Raw genomic sequence first — 12865 nt, forward strand, 5'->3', positions numbered from 1 at the left:
CCCCTGTAAAATACTATAAACCCCCTCTTTTATTTCAGTCTTGGGTAAGCAAACAAAATAAAGCGATAATTAGCTTTTATATAGTGTCATAAAAAGGTTAAATCAAGTTCCTCATTTTAATCTACTTTCATCTATCTATTCATTAAACTAATCTTCTACATTCATCTATCTATTCATTAAACTAATTTATTTTACATTTATCTATCTATTCATTAAACTAATATATTTTACATTCATCTATTCATTAAACTAACCTATTCTACATTCATCTTTCTATTCATTAAACTAATCTATTCTACATTCATCTATCTATTCATTTAACAAATCTTCTACATTCATCTATCTATTCATTAAACTAATTTATTTTACATTCATCTTTCTATTCATTAAACTAATCTTCTACATTCATCTATCTATTCATTAAACTAATCTATTTTACATTCATCTATCTATTCATTAAACTAATCTATTTTACATTCATCTATTCATTAAACTAATCTATTCTACATTCATCTATCTATTCATTAAACTAATCTATTCTACATTCATCTATTCAATAAATTAATCTATTCTACATTCATCTAGCTATTCATTCAATTCTAAAATCAATAATATAAATCTTAAAGAGTCTAAAAACGTAAAGGGACCCTCCAATTCTAGAAATGTCCAATTCCCAATGATACCATTTCAACCCTCTTCATAACAGAAATGTTATAAAGTTAATGGTATTTTCTGCCTGAGAATTTATAACTAGGAATTATTCAGTGTTGTGTTTATCTTGTTGACAATTTTGTTGGAAATTTAAAAAGATTTTTTCATGTTTATGTACATTGTACATAAACTTCAAATGCAAGTCTATGTACAGCTTCTACCAGGTTTTCTTAAGGCGCGAGGCATCCTTAATTTGTATAATTACAAATATATTCCTCCTTCTTGTCTATAAATATTTATATATTCTAGCATATCTGGGTTCTTTATATTACAGCAATGAGTGTATATATCTATTTTGAAATAAGCAGCATGATAGATAGATAGATAGATAGATAGATATCTGCCTATTGAATAAACAGTTGAAACAGAGATAAAAGATTTAAAAACAGAGTTCCACTGTTTATATATCTACCTTCTCTACTGGAATCTTTAAATCAAAGAAGATTGCAGTTTTAAACATGGAAAACTTGCTTAGTAGGAAGGTCGACTTAATTTCAAGAAGCCTTGATGCCGATATTCTTGTTTTCTTTCTGAAAATTGATAATTCTCAATCGTGTTTTCTCTTCAAAAGTGATTTATTTATTTGGATCAGAGATAAAACAAAAATTGAAAGAATTTTTTCCCAGTTTTCCAGAGAGAAAAACGATGATTTTTCACTCATTGTGTCACAGATATTAAATACAAATATTTTAGTTGCACCTCCCCTGGCTATCTATAATACGAATGTTAAAGTTGCACTTTCCCGGCCTTTCTGTACGAATTTCAAAGTTGCATCTCCCTTGGCTATCTATCTATTCTATAGAAATATTAAAATATGGTTATATGCTTTTATTTAAGTTGCACCTCCCCTGGCTATCTATACAAATATTAAAGTTGCACTTACCCTGGCTATCTATACGAATATTAAAATAGCATCTTCCCTGACTATCTGTACGAATATTAAAGTTGCACCTCCCCTGGCTATCTATACAAATATTAAAGTTGCACTTACCCTGGCTATCTATACGAATATTACAATTTCATCTTCCCTGACTATCTGTACTAATATTAAAGTTGCACCTCCCCTGGCTATCTATACGATTATTAAAGTTGCACCTCCCCTGGCTATCTATACAAATATTAAAGTTGCACTTACCCTGGCTATCTATACGAATATTAAAGTTGCACCTCCTCTGGTTATCTATACGATTATTAAAGTTGCACCTCCCCTAGCTATCTGTACGAATATTAAAGTTGCATCTTCCCTGGCTATCTATGTGAATATTAAAGTTTCACCCCCTCCTGGCAATCTATACGATTATTATGTTGCACCTCCCCTGGTTATCTATACGATTATTAAAGTTGCACCTCCCCTGGCTATCTATACGATTATTAAAGTTGCACCTACCCTGGCTATCTATAAGATTATTAAAGTTGCACCTACCCTGGCTATCTATACGATTATTAAAGTTGCACCTCCCCTGGCTATCTATACGATTATTAAAGTTGCACCTACCCTGGTTATCTATACGATTATTAAAGTTGCACCTCCCCTGACTATCTATACGATTATTAAAGTTGCACCTCCCCTGGCTATCTATACGAATACCCATATGTTGTCATTAAAGCTTGTTCACGTAAACATCTAGGGAAAACTGTTACTGAGATATGTATATACAGTTTACTGTATATACATACACCTGTCAAATATATACGTATACATTTACAACATTTACATATACAATATTTTACATAAAAACGTAATTTAATCTTAGCTCTTTATTTAAAGGGGGGGGGGGGAATTGTCCCAAATACCCCGGCCTCCACACACTTACTCCCCCGCGCCTTACATTAGCCATTGTCTCCAGTCTTTTAATAAAGGGACTGTCTTTGTAATTTCAAGTCACCGAAATTTGAAGAATTGGACCGACTTTTAGTTTACATTTAGAAAATAGGGCCTTGCTGCCAGATTTACAACGGTACCGGGTAGCATGAAACTTTATCTGTACAATAAAGTGCTTTTTTGTATTTTAAATTCTGAGAATTTTGTCCTGCAATTCAATTTTTCTGAGACTCTATAAACTCCTGTTCAATTCAAGTACCAGGCAGACTTTTAATCATTTTCAATTCAAGTACCAGGCAGACTTTTAATCATTTTCAATTCAAGTACTAGGCAGACTTTTAATCAGCCAGAGCAAGCTGTACACTGTACAGCACAAATATGCAGAATTTATGAGGCAAAACAGGACAGTACGACAAATGAATGATTCCATTCTAGTGAAAGGAATTGAGTCTTTGCCACAAATTCTGATTTTCAAATCTATGTATATATCTTTACAACCTGATGGTGTAAATCTGTGACATTTCAAACTTAGATTATTTGATCTAACAGGAACCATAGTTTGAAATACCTGCAATATTGGGTTGCAGAGATATAGGAGATTAGAAAATCAGACCTTGTGGTAAAGACTCTATTTCTTTATGTGCGTTCACTCATTTTCAGTAATAAATTTTTTTCCTCCAGCAAATGTTAATAAACACTTTTATAAAAGAACATAACAAGCATTTTGAATTTTTCAAGTGTATGTAAAATTAAATGAATTGAAGATATNAGAGATAGATAAATACACAGATTTAGTCAAGTATACAGTAAGTACCAGAGATAGATAAATACACAGATTTAGTCAAGTATACAGTAAGTACCAGAGATAGATAAATACACAGATTTAGTCAAGTATACAGTAAGTACCAGAGATAGATAAATACACAGATTTAGTCAAGTATACAGTAAGTACCAGAGATAGATAAATACACAGATTTAGTCAAGTATACAGTAAGTACCAGAGATAGATAAATACACAGATTTAGTCAAGTATACAGTAAGGCCCAGGAAACAAAGCAGAATTCTCGTTTTCCTTTTAATCATAAATTTAAAGGATTAAATAATTTGGGAGCTGAATTATTTCTAGAAATGTGACTGATTATCCCTGTATTTTTGCATCATTGGTAATTCAATACAAACAGAAAGACGCTAAAACAAGGAATATGATTACCTTGATTAACTGTTTATTTAAAAATCAATGATATAAATGTCAAAGAAAAGTAAGATGGATATAGATGAAATTTCTAATCATTGTAATACTAGTTTTTTGGCCGGTTTGCAGTGCTATAAAGTTTTGCACAGAAATTTTCTCTTTCCTTGTCTTCGTGCATTGCTTTTTTTTTATATTCCAAGCTTTTAAAAACAAAGCAGAATTAAAAAATAATAGGCTATTTCAGTTTTTTGTTTTTTTATATTCTAGAATATCCTTAATTTTAAAAAAGAAAATGCGGAAACCAATTTTACGGCCTATTGCTATGATATACAGCTAATTTAACCTTACAGCAGGATAAATACTTGTATATTATAGTATTGCTAAAATGTATTCTTACCATGCGAGAAACTCTTTTGAATTATATTTTTTTATATTTTTGTCATTGGTATTTTTTTGTCTTTATTTTAACTTATCAACTTCTATATACCTATCTATCTATCTATCTATCTATCTATCTATCTATCTATCTATCTATCTATCTATCTATCTATCTATCTATCTATCTACCTATCTATCTATCTATCTATCTATCTATCTATCTATCTATCTATCTATCTATCTATCTATCTATCTATCTATCTATCTATCTATCTATTTATCTATTTATCTATATATCTATCTATCTATCTTTCTATCTATCTATCTATTTATCTATATATCTATCTATCTATTTATCTAACTAACCTAAGACTATGTAATTACTGTATCGGTCCGTCTGTGTTTATAAATGTCACGCTAATTTAACATCAAGTTGTATATAGTATACACTTTGTGGAGTTTAGCGCTTATGGTCAATTCTTTTGATTTTTATATTTAACTTGTTTCAATAATCATATTTTTAGATAAGTACTTTTTTGTAGGATAAAAATGTGAGATTTTACATTGCAAGCTAGGATGGGGTTAACCCAAACAGGAACTAGCTGACTTACCAGTTAAGTCGTCAAATGTAAACTGTTTCTGTAATCCTTTTAAACCCATCTCTCATTGGACAACATGTTTGGGGATATTGGACCGAGGAGAGTTTTGTATATTTCCAACCTGAATTAATCAGAGGAACATTTGGATTTATATTTATGTAAGCTCTAAATACTGATTTGCAGCTGAACTCAAACTCATTCAAAAGTACAGGTTCAAACACTAAGGATATATGAGATTGTATAGATGAATTGAAACTTGTTAAATATGACGATCTCAATGTTAAATTGAGATTTCTGGTTTTAATTTAGTCTTTAAAACGCATATTTAATGACTAGGCAAAGAAAAAACATTTATCTGCTATAGAGAATCATGAATATTAGGAAACAGACAGTTAAAATTTCGTACAGTCGTCTCTGAATTAGCCCTGTATCTGCAGCTCTGGTTTATTTTGGTTTGGTTGAGCGTGAACTGTCTCCAATAAACCTAAAACCTAAATAAAACACAATTAAACTTCTATCAGACTTGAAATAGATTAGAGACAGGCAAGGATATAATTTTTCAAATTGTCATGAAAATCAAACATTATTGGAGGCTAATTTTTGAACTTTTTATTAATCATAAACCTTCCCTGGGGTCATTTGGGTTCCCACACAGAATGTGGGCCCGATTGGTTTAGCCGTTTTGATGTTTATTGCAGATACAAAAAGACAAATAAACAAACAAACAGACAGACTCGTTCACGCTGAAGATATATTTCTATTCTGTCAATCAAATATCTACAGGGTTACCCATAAATTAAATACGACCTAAAAATCATCAGGTATAGCAATCAATCAATCAATCAATCAATAAATAGCAAATCAGAAGGTTGAAATTTGGCTCTTGACTATTATATAGCCCGTACTTCATGAATATGGCATAAAAAGAAACAAGTTTCAAGTTGCAGGGATTCATGAATATAAAGACATGTACACATTCCGTACAGTCGTCTCTGAAATATCATCCTTTGTGGTTAACCCTTCATCTGATCCCGTTTTTATCTATCTATCTATCTATCTATCTATCTATCTATCTATCTATCTATCTATCTATCTATTTATCTATTTATCTTTTTATCTATCTATCTATCTATATATCTATCTATCTATCTATCTATCTACTATCTACCTATATCTATCTATCCATATATAAATATTCTTCTTCGATGTTCATGAAGGAGAGGGTAGCTGCAATGAAAATTCGTGTCTGTGCGGGGGGTTGCAATAAAAGTTAGTTTATAGTGTTAGTACGTTTACCAGCCACTTACAGCGTTAAAAAAAGAAGGAGATTGGAAAAAGAAAAGAAGGAGATTGGAAAAAGAAAAGAAGGAGATTGGAAAAAGAAAAGAAGGACAAAATCGGAAAAATTGACACGAACAAGGATTTTTTTTGTTTGAGGAGACTATTGATACAACTACAGTGATACCAGAAAACTGTAGAATAGGAAGACGACATTATACATTATACAGCATGGACTACTGCTATTAGAATTCTTTTTAATGTACCTAGAGATACGCAAAGGTACTTGATTGAAAGTATTTCACAATGTTTACATGTAAAAACTATGTTTGCTAGTGAAGCAAGTTCTAAGCTTTGCAATCGATTTCTTTCTAATTTATTTACAAATGACCTCAACACAGTTCTTGGCAGAAATTTATTTTCTATTGCAAATGATTGTTCTGTAAATCCTTCGGATCTTAGTAAAATGTTAGTTAAGAAACAAATGAAATATTTTGAGGTCCCATTGGAACATGAATGGAAAGTTCCGGTTTTACAAGAACTTTTAAAAAAGGGACAATTCAGATTAAAATGTAGAATGGAAGTTAAAGGGACAATTAAGATTAAAATGTAGAATGGAAGTTAAAGGGACTTTTTTTGTAGTTTTAAATCTCCCTGTACTGACTGTGTCGTAGTAATAAAAAGTGTTGAATTCTGACAATTTCCTTCATCAAAAATCTGAAGATCAACTGCAGAAAGAAATCATAAAATTTAAATGACGCTTTTTTATTATTATTATAAAGATTTATTCACACACAAACATATAAATAAAGATATAAATGGTGTAGTTTAAATTTGTTTAAATAAATATTTGAAAATACAGGTTTCCAAAAGAAAAGAGAAAAATATGCAAAATAAATGCACAAATAGACAACATTGATTTTTACTCATTACATAAAATATTTATCATTTCAGTTATTACGTAATCATCGAATCCTTCAACAAGTAAAAACAGATACATCCTTTATCAGGTTTAAAGGGACCGTTTTTAATCCACCATTGCCAATCTGATAATGTAGGATCAGTTGAAAATTCGTGTACGATTCCTTTAATGTTGTGTTTAAAAATACTACAAAAAAGCTATAGATTCGATTAAAACTAAAAAGTTTATGAACCAAGTTAGACACTGTGTGGGCTACTTAGTTGTAAAAAAACCTGATAAAATATCAAAATAGTTTTCCATTTAAATTCAGATTTCCAGTGTGAGATATGCTTGTAAACTCGGCTCTAGGGTCATTTAATCGTAATAAATGTGAATTTAAGATTATTTCTTATATTTTGTCTAGCGCACATAGCTCATAGAGGAGTCTCAAAATTGGAGTAGATAAAAAAGAGAAACAAAAAATACCAGTTTTTTGTAAAATTTTAGAAATGTTTCACAAAAAATACAAATGTTTTGCTAAAAGTTGAAGCTAAAAATATTAGTTTTGCTCAAAACCTGCAAAATAGATTCAGGTTTTATAAAAAATTTTGCAATAAATAAACTTATGTTTATCAAATAGATTATCACAAACTTGTACACTCATTCAATAGATTTAGTTGTAAACCTATAAAACTAGAAAACAAACAAAAAAATGTGCTGGATCAAGAAATTTTGAATGAACTGTTTACATCGTTATATAGGTCGAACTAATTTCTATTTTATTAAGTCATTTCTATAAACGTGTTCGTTCTTAAAGATATCGCTACTGGAAGACCTTATAATGGTGTAAAATGTTTAAAGTCATTTGTATCAATATGTTGTATCTCTAAGGTATCGTATACTCCCAGACTACTCCTGACCAAGGTATGTGAAAATTGAGCTCTATGAATATTTTCTTTATATAAGATATCGCTACTCTAGGACTACTAATGTTTAATCTTTTCTCTATCAGTATATTATATCTCAAAGGTATCGCTAATACTCCAAGACTACTGAGACAGAAATGAGTCTCTATGAACATGTTTCATCTCTTAGATATATATACTCCAAGGCTTTTCATGAAACAGGCAGAGAATGTAACAATGTTTAAAGTTATCTCTATGAACATGTTCTATCTCTCAGGTATCTCTATGCTTATTTCCTATATATCTCTCAGGTATCTATATGAATATTTCCTATATATCTCTCAGTTATTTCTGTAAATATGTCCTATAAACCTCTCAGGTATCTCTATGAATATGTCCTATATATCTCTCAGGTATCTATATGAATATGTCCTATATATCTCTCAGGTAACTCTATAAATATGTCCTATATATCTCTCAGGTATCTCTATGAATATATTCTGTATATCTAAGGTATCCCTGTGCAGAATATGATCTATCTCTAAGATATCTCTATACTTGTTCTATCTCTAAGATATGACTACTCCCAGACTACTCCCGAGACGGGTATAGAATGATCGGAAGAATTATGTGTAAAGCGCAACTTGACTCCAGTTAAAAACCTACTTATATTCAACTTTGCTGAATAATGTTCTGCTATCTATCTATCTATCTATCTATCTATCTATCTATCTATCTATCTATCTATCTATCTATCTATCTATCTATCTATCTATCTATCTATCTATAATAGATAGATATATAAATTTATATATAGATACATATACATATATAGTCTAATTTTTAAGGAAAAGTTTTTTAAATTCTCCAGTTACTTTTTTCTTCGTATATTATAAAGTTTTAAAAATGCGGTTCAGTTGAAACCTGAAGAGCCATTAAAAGAACAACTTTTCCTTAAAAATTAGGCCAGAACTGAAAATTGCAAATTTTCTAATTACAGTTTTGCGAATTTTCTGTGATTCTGTGATTCAATCTTTACAAAAGTTTAGATTTCGATTGAAATAATTTATTTACACATTTTTGCTTTTCGGAACTCTTGATTTTGAGAGAAAAAAGGTTCGCGATTCTTTTTGGGCCAACGGAGTGGAGTATCAATAAAAATAAAAATTTTCAAAAAATATTGAAAAAACACTATACAGGAGAGTTGCACAAAAATAGGTACAATTTTGTACCAGGCGCCGCTAATCACACTTTTTTTGACTCACCCTGTAGATAGATTGATAAATAGATATATAGATAGATGGATGAAGGTGAATAGCTAGATAGATATAAAGTAGATAGATAGATATATAGTTGATAGATAGATAGAAAGATAGATAAATAGATAGATAGATAGATAGATAGCTAGAGAAATAGATAGGTAGATAGAAAGATAGATAAATAGATAGAAAGATAGATAAATAGACAGATAGATAGATAGATAGATAGATAGATAGATAGATAGATAGATAGATAGATAGATAGAAAGATAGACAAATAGATAGATAGATAGATAGATAGATAGATAGATAGATAGATAGATAAATAGATAGATAGATAGATAGATAGATAGATAGATAAATAGATAAATAGATAGATAGATAGATGAAGGTGAAAGGATAGATGAATGAATGAGTGGATGGAAGAATGGATGGTATAATTGACTTCTCCTCTCATCTGTCACCAGCCCCCTGGGAAACCTAGAAACTGATTATTTAGTTTTAGAAACTTGCACCTTTCAAGCAATTCAACAGAGGGGACAATTTTAGGATAAGAACTAAAATCTACAACAAAAATAAATGTTTTAAACCTACTCTTTGCCATCAAGTCCCCCCCCCCCTCCTTCGGCTTGCCCCCCTGCACCCTCCTTTCATATTATAGTAACTCCTGGCTTACGACTTATGAGTGTTCAAAAATTATAATTTCAATTAGATAATATATCATCTCATTTTGTACAGGTCATAGTATAGATAGATAGATAAATTGGTAGATAAATTGGTAGATAGATAGATAGATAGATAGACAGATAGATAGATAGGTAGATAGATAGATATATTATATAGATAGATAGATAGATATATTATATAGATAGATAGATAGATAGATAGATAGATAAATAGATAGATAGATATATAGATAGATAGATAGATAGATAGATAGATAGATAGATAAATAGATAGATAGATAGATAGATAGATAGATAGATAGATAGATATTTGATTAGATAGATAGATAGATAGATAGATAGTAAAAGGGGTAGTAAGTAATTAAGTAGTAAGTAACTATATTTATTTATGAAATATTTTAGAAATATAAATTTATTTGTAATGTTGAAAAAAATAAAATAGGCTTAATGGGTTGTAAAAAAGATATAGGATCTACATAAAACAGGCATTTTTAACCATCTTTTTAATTCGCACTGATTTTTGCATTATTTATGTTTGATTATATCTATTACTAGTAGTAGGAGTAGGAGTAGGAGTAGGAGTAGGATTTGACACTAAATACATTAAATGTATAAAACTAAAATATGTATTTGAAAGAATTATTCCCTTAGCTGGGCTCTGCCCGGGGTTCTATTAAATAAAAGATATATGGAGTTTAACCACGGTTTTACTCTTTTATATTTAACCAGACAAATTGTGTGAATTTTTAGGAATTCACCTTTTCTAAGATCATGACTTTTTTGTGGAGGGAATCTATCTATCTATCTATCTATCTATCTATCTATCTATATATCTATCTATCTATCTATCTATCTATCTATCTATCTATCTATCTATCTATCTATCCCCCTCTGTAATAAAGTATGCACATATCTATGTTATAAGGTGTGTATTCTCTCCTATCTGTATTCAGTGTATTGTGTATACGTAAGCATAAAGAATTCAATTACTCCTGGTCTATAGATAATAAAAGATATATGACCCATTCTTTAAATTCTACCCAGATGCTTAAGCACAGAGCCCATTTTGTTCCGACCAATTAGAAGCCGAGCTCAAAACTCGCGTCCAATCAAAAACTGGTATGTTTCTGACGACCAATCAGAAGAAGAAAATTCGCGCATTTTAGCAACGCCCATTTTACGCGCGCCGGATATGGGTATGCTATGTGCCTCTTAGCTTTTATGCAAAACAAATTGAGATTCAAATACTACTTTTCCATTCAATATATTTTCAGTCATAAAATCAAATGTTCTTCAACATACTTGAAATATAATTGAGAATCAAATTCAGTTTGCAATTTTGTTAACCAAATTTCTCTGCAGATCTTCGATCACAGTTTTGTATGATCAAAAACAAAATTTTTTGGGAACTCTTGTATTGTGGATATCGAGTACAATGCTTTATCTAGTTTTTTTAATTTAATATTTTTTAGATATCCCGCAGTGTAATTGTATTCTGAAATTGTAAGTTTAACTCTAAATTATATTGTGTCTACAATAAAATTATGGCTTAGACTGTAGCTTAATATGTCTTAGGCACAATAATATCAAAGTCATATTGTAAGCATGGACAGAGACTTACTTGTAAATAAACTGTAGTTAACGATAACAGTGATAAGTAACCTCATGTATATTATATCACATTTAGGACAGGCTAGAGGGCCGATTGTGGGGTGCAGCATTTTAAAATACTGCACCGACATATTCTTGAAGGTTTACCCCTTTAAGCATATACGTTAAAGATGGCGGGAAAAATAGTAAAATGGCTGGGCCATTTAAGAAAATTGTTTTAAAATGCTAAAATTTCGTATTTGATCTAGTTTTACCCTAAAGCTTCCTGAAAAATCTGTTGCACATTTAGGAATTTTTTTCAGGGGCACCCTAAGGCTAGGGGACCGAGAGCTGCGACCACATTTATCAAATTGACAAAGTGATATTCGATTGTGAGGTTAGGTTAGGTTAAGACATTTCCTCGGCCGAGCGCTGCGGCTAGGACAGGCTAGGGGCGGGAAAAACAGTAAAGTATTTAATTGTTATAATTTTTCCATTGTTCTTGAAGGAAAAAATGCGCAAGTCACTTTTCTTTGCTTTTAAAATGAATAATAATACCGATAATAATAATAATAAATTAGGTCCATCAGATAGATTCAGCTTGCTTACAAACAATCTCATCAATTTTTAAAGACAGGGTTCATTTTAAAGACAGGGTCCATTTTGAAGTGTCGTAACGCCTTAGGCTTAGATTTTACAGCTTTAACTCCCTTTTGCTTTTCTGTACATTTTACCAATATGAAGCACACTTGCTGTTAGTTTTGTTTTTTTAGAAGTAATTGGAAAAATTCACATCGATTTTTGCATGAGAGCGCGTGAGACCTTTAAATCGCAGTGCTAGGTGATAATTTAATAAATTAGCAATTCTAAACCTCAAGTAATTTAAAAAGAGGGGCTCAGCTGATTCACAATGACACCCTTGTAAACGTAATGTTTTACTTTATGAATTATGATGAAGATAATGTTTGTTTTTCAGGACTAAAAAAAAGTTTTTAATTATTATAATTTTTCATTGTTCTGAAGTAAGAAATGCGCAAATCGCTATTGTAAAAAAAGAAACAAATAAGATTATTTTTCTAAAAAACAAAAATATAGATTTCTAGTAAATAAATTTAAAAGGGGGAACATACGAATAATCAAATTGAGAATTTTTTTATCAAATTTGGAGAGATATCTTTATCTGTAATTACAACCTTCAAAATATGCTACAAAGTTTAAACTTTCTTTATATTCATTTAAACAAAGTTGTCAAAACTTAGGTCTATCTATCTATCTTGCTCTATCTATCTCTTTCTATAGTATACATCATAATGCAAGGAGGCTGGTTTAAGATCTATATTGGAACATGGTTTCAAAAATAATGCAAAGAGTTGAGGCATGGGGATGTCTTTAATCCTCTCATATGCGCATAGATTTGCAGTGTGCTAAAATTTTCAGGCCTACATACAGTGAAACCCTTCATAGCGAATGCATCGGAAGAATTCATCAAATGTCGTCTTGACAGAATTTTAATGAGCTTTATACTATATTACGTAAATTTCAGT

Source organism: Eurytemora carolleeae, unplaced genomic scaffold (assembly GCF_000591075.1).
Source record: "Eurytemora carolleeae unplaced genomic scaffold, Eaff_2.0 scaffold264, whole genome shotgun sequence".
In the NCBI taxonomy this organism is placed as follows: domain Eukaryota; kingdom Metazoa; phylum Arthropoda; class Copepoda; order Calanoida; family Temoridae; genus Eurytemora; species Eurytemora carolleeae.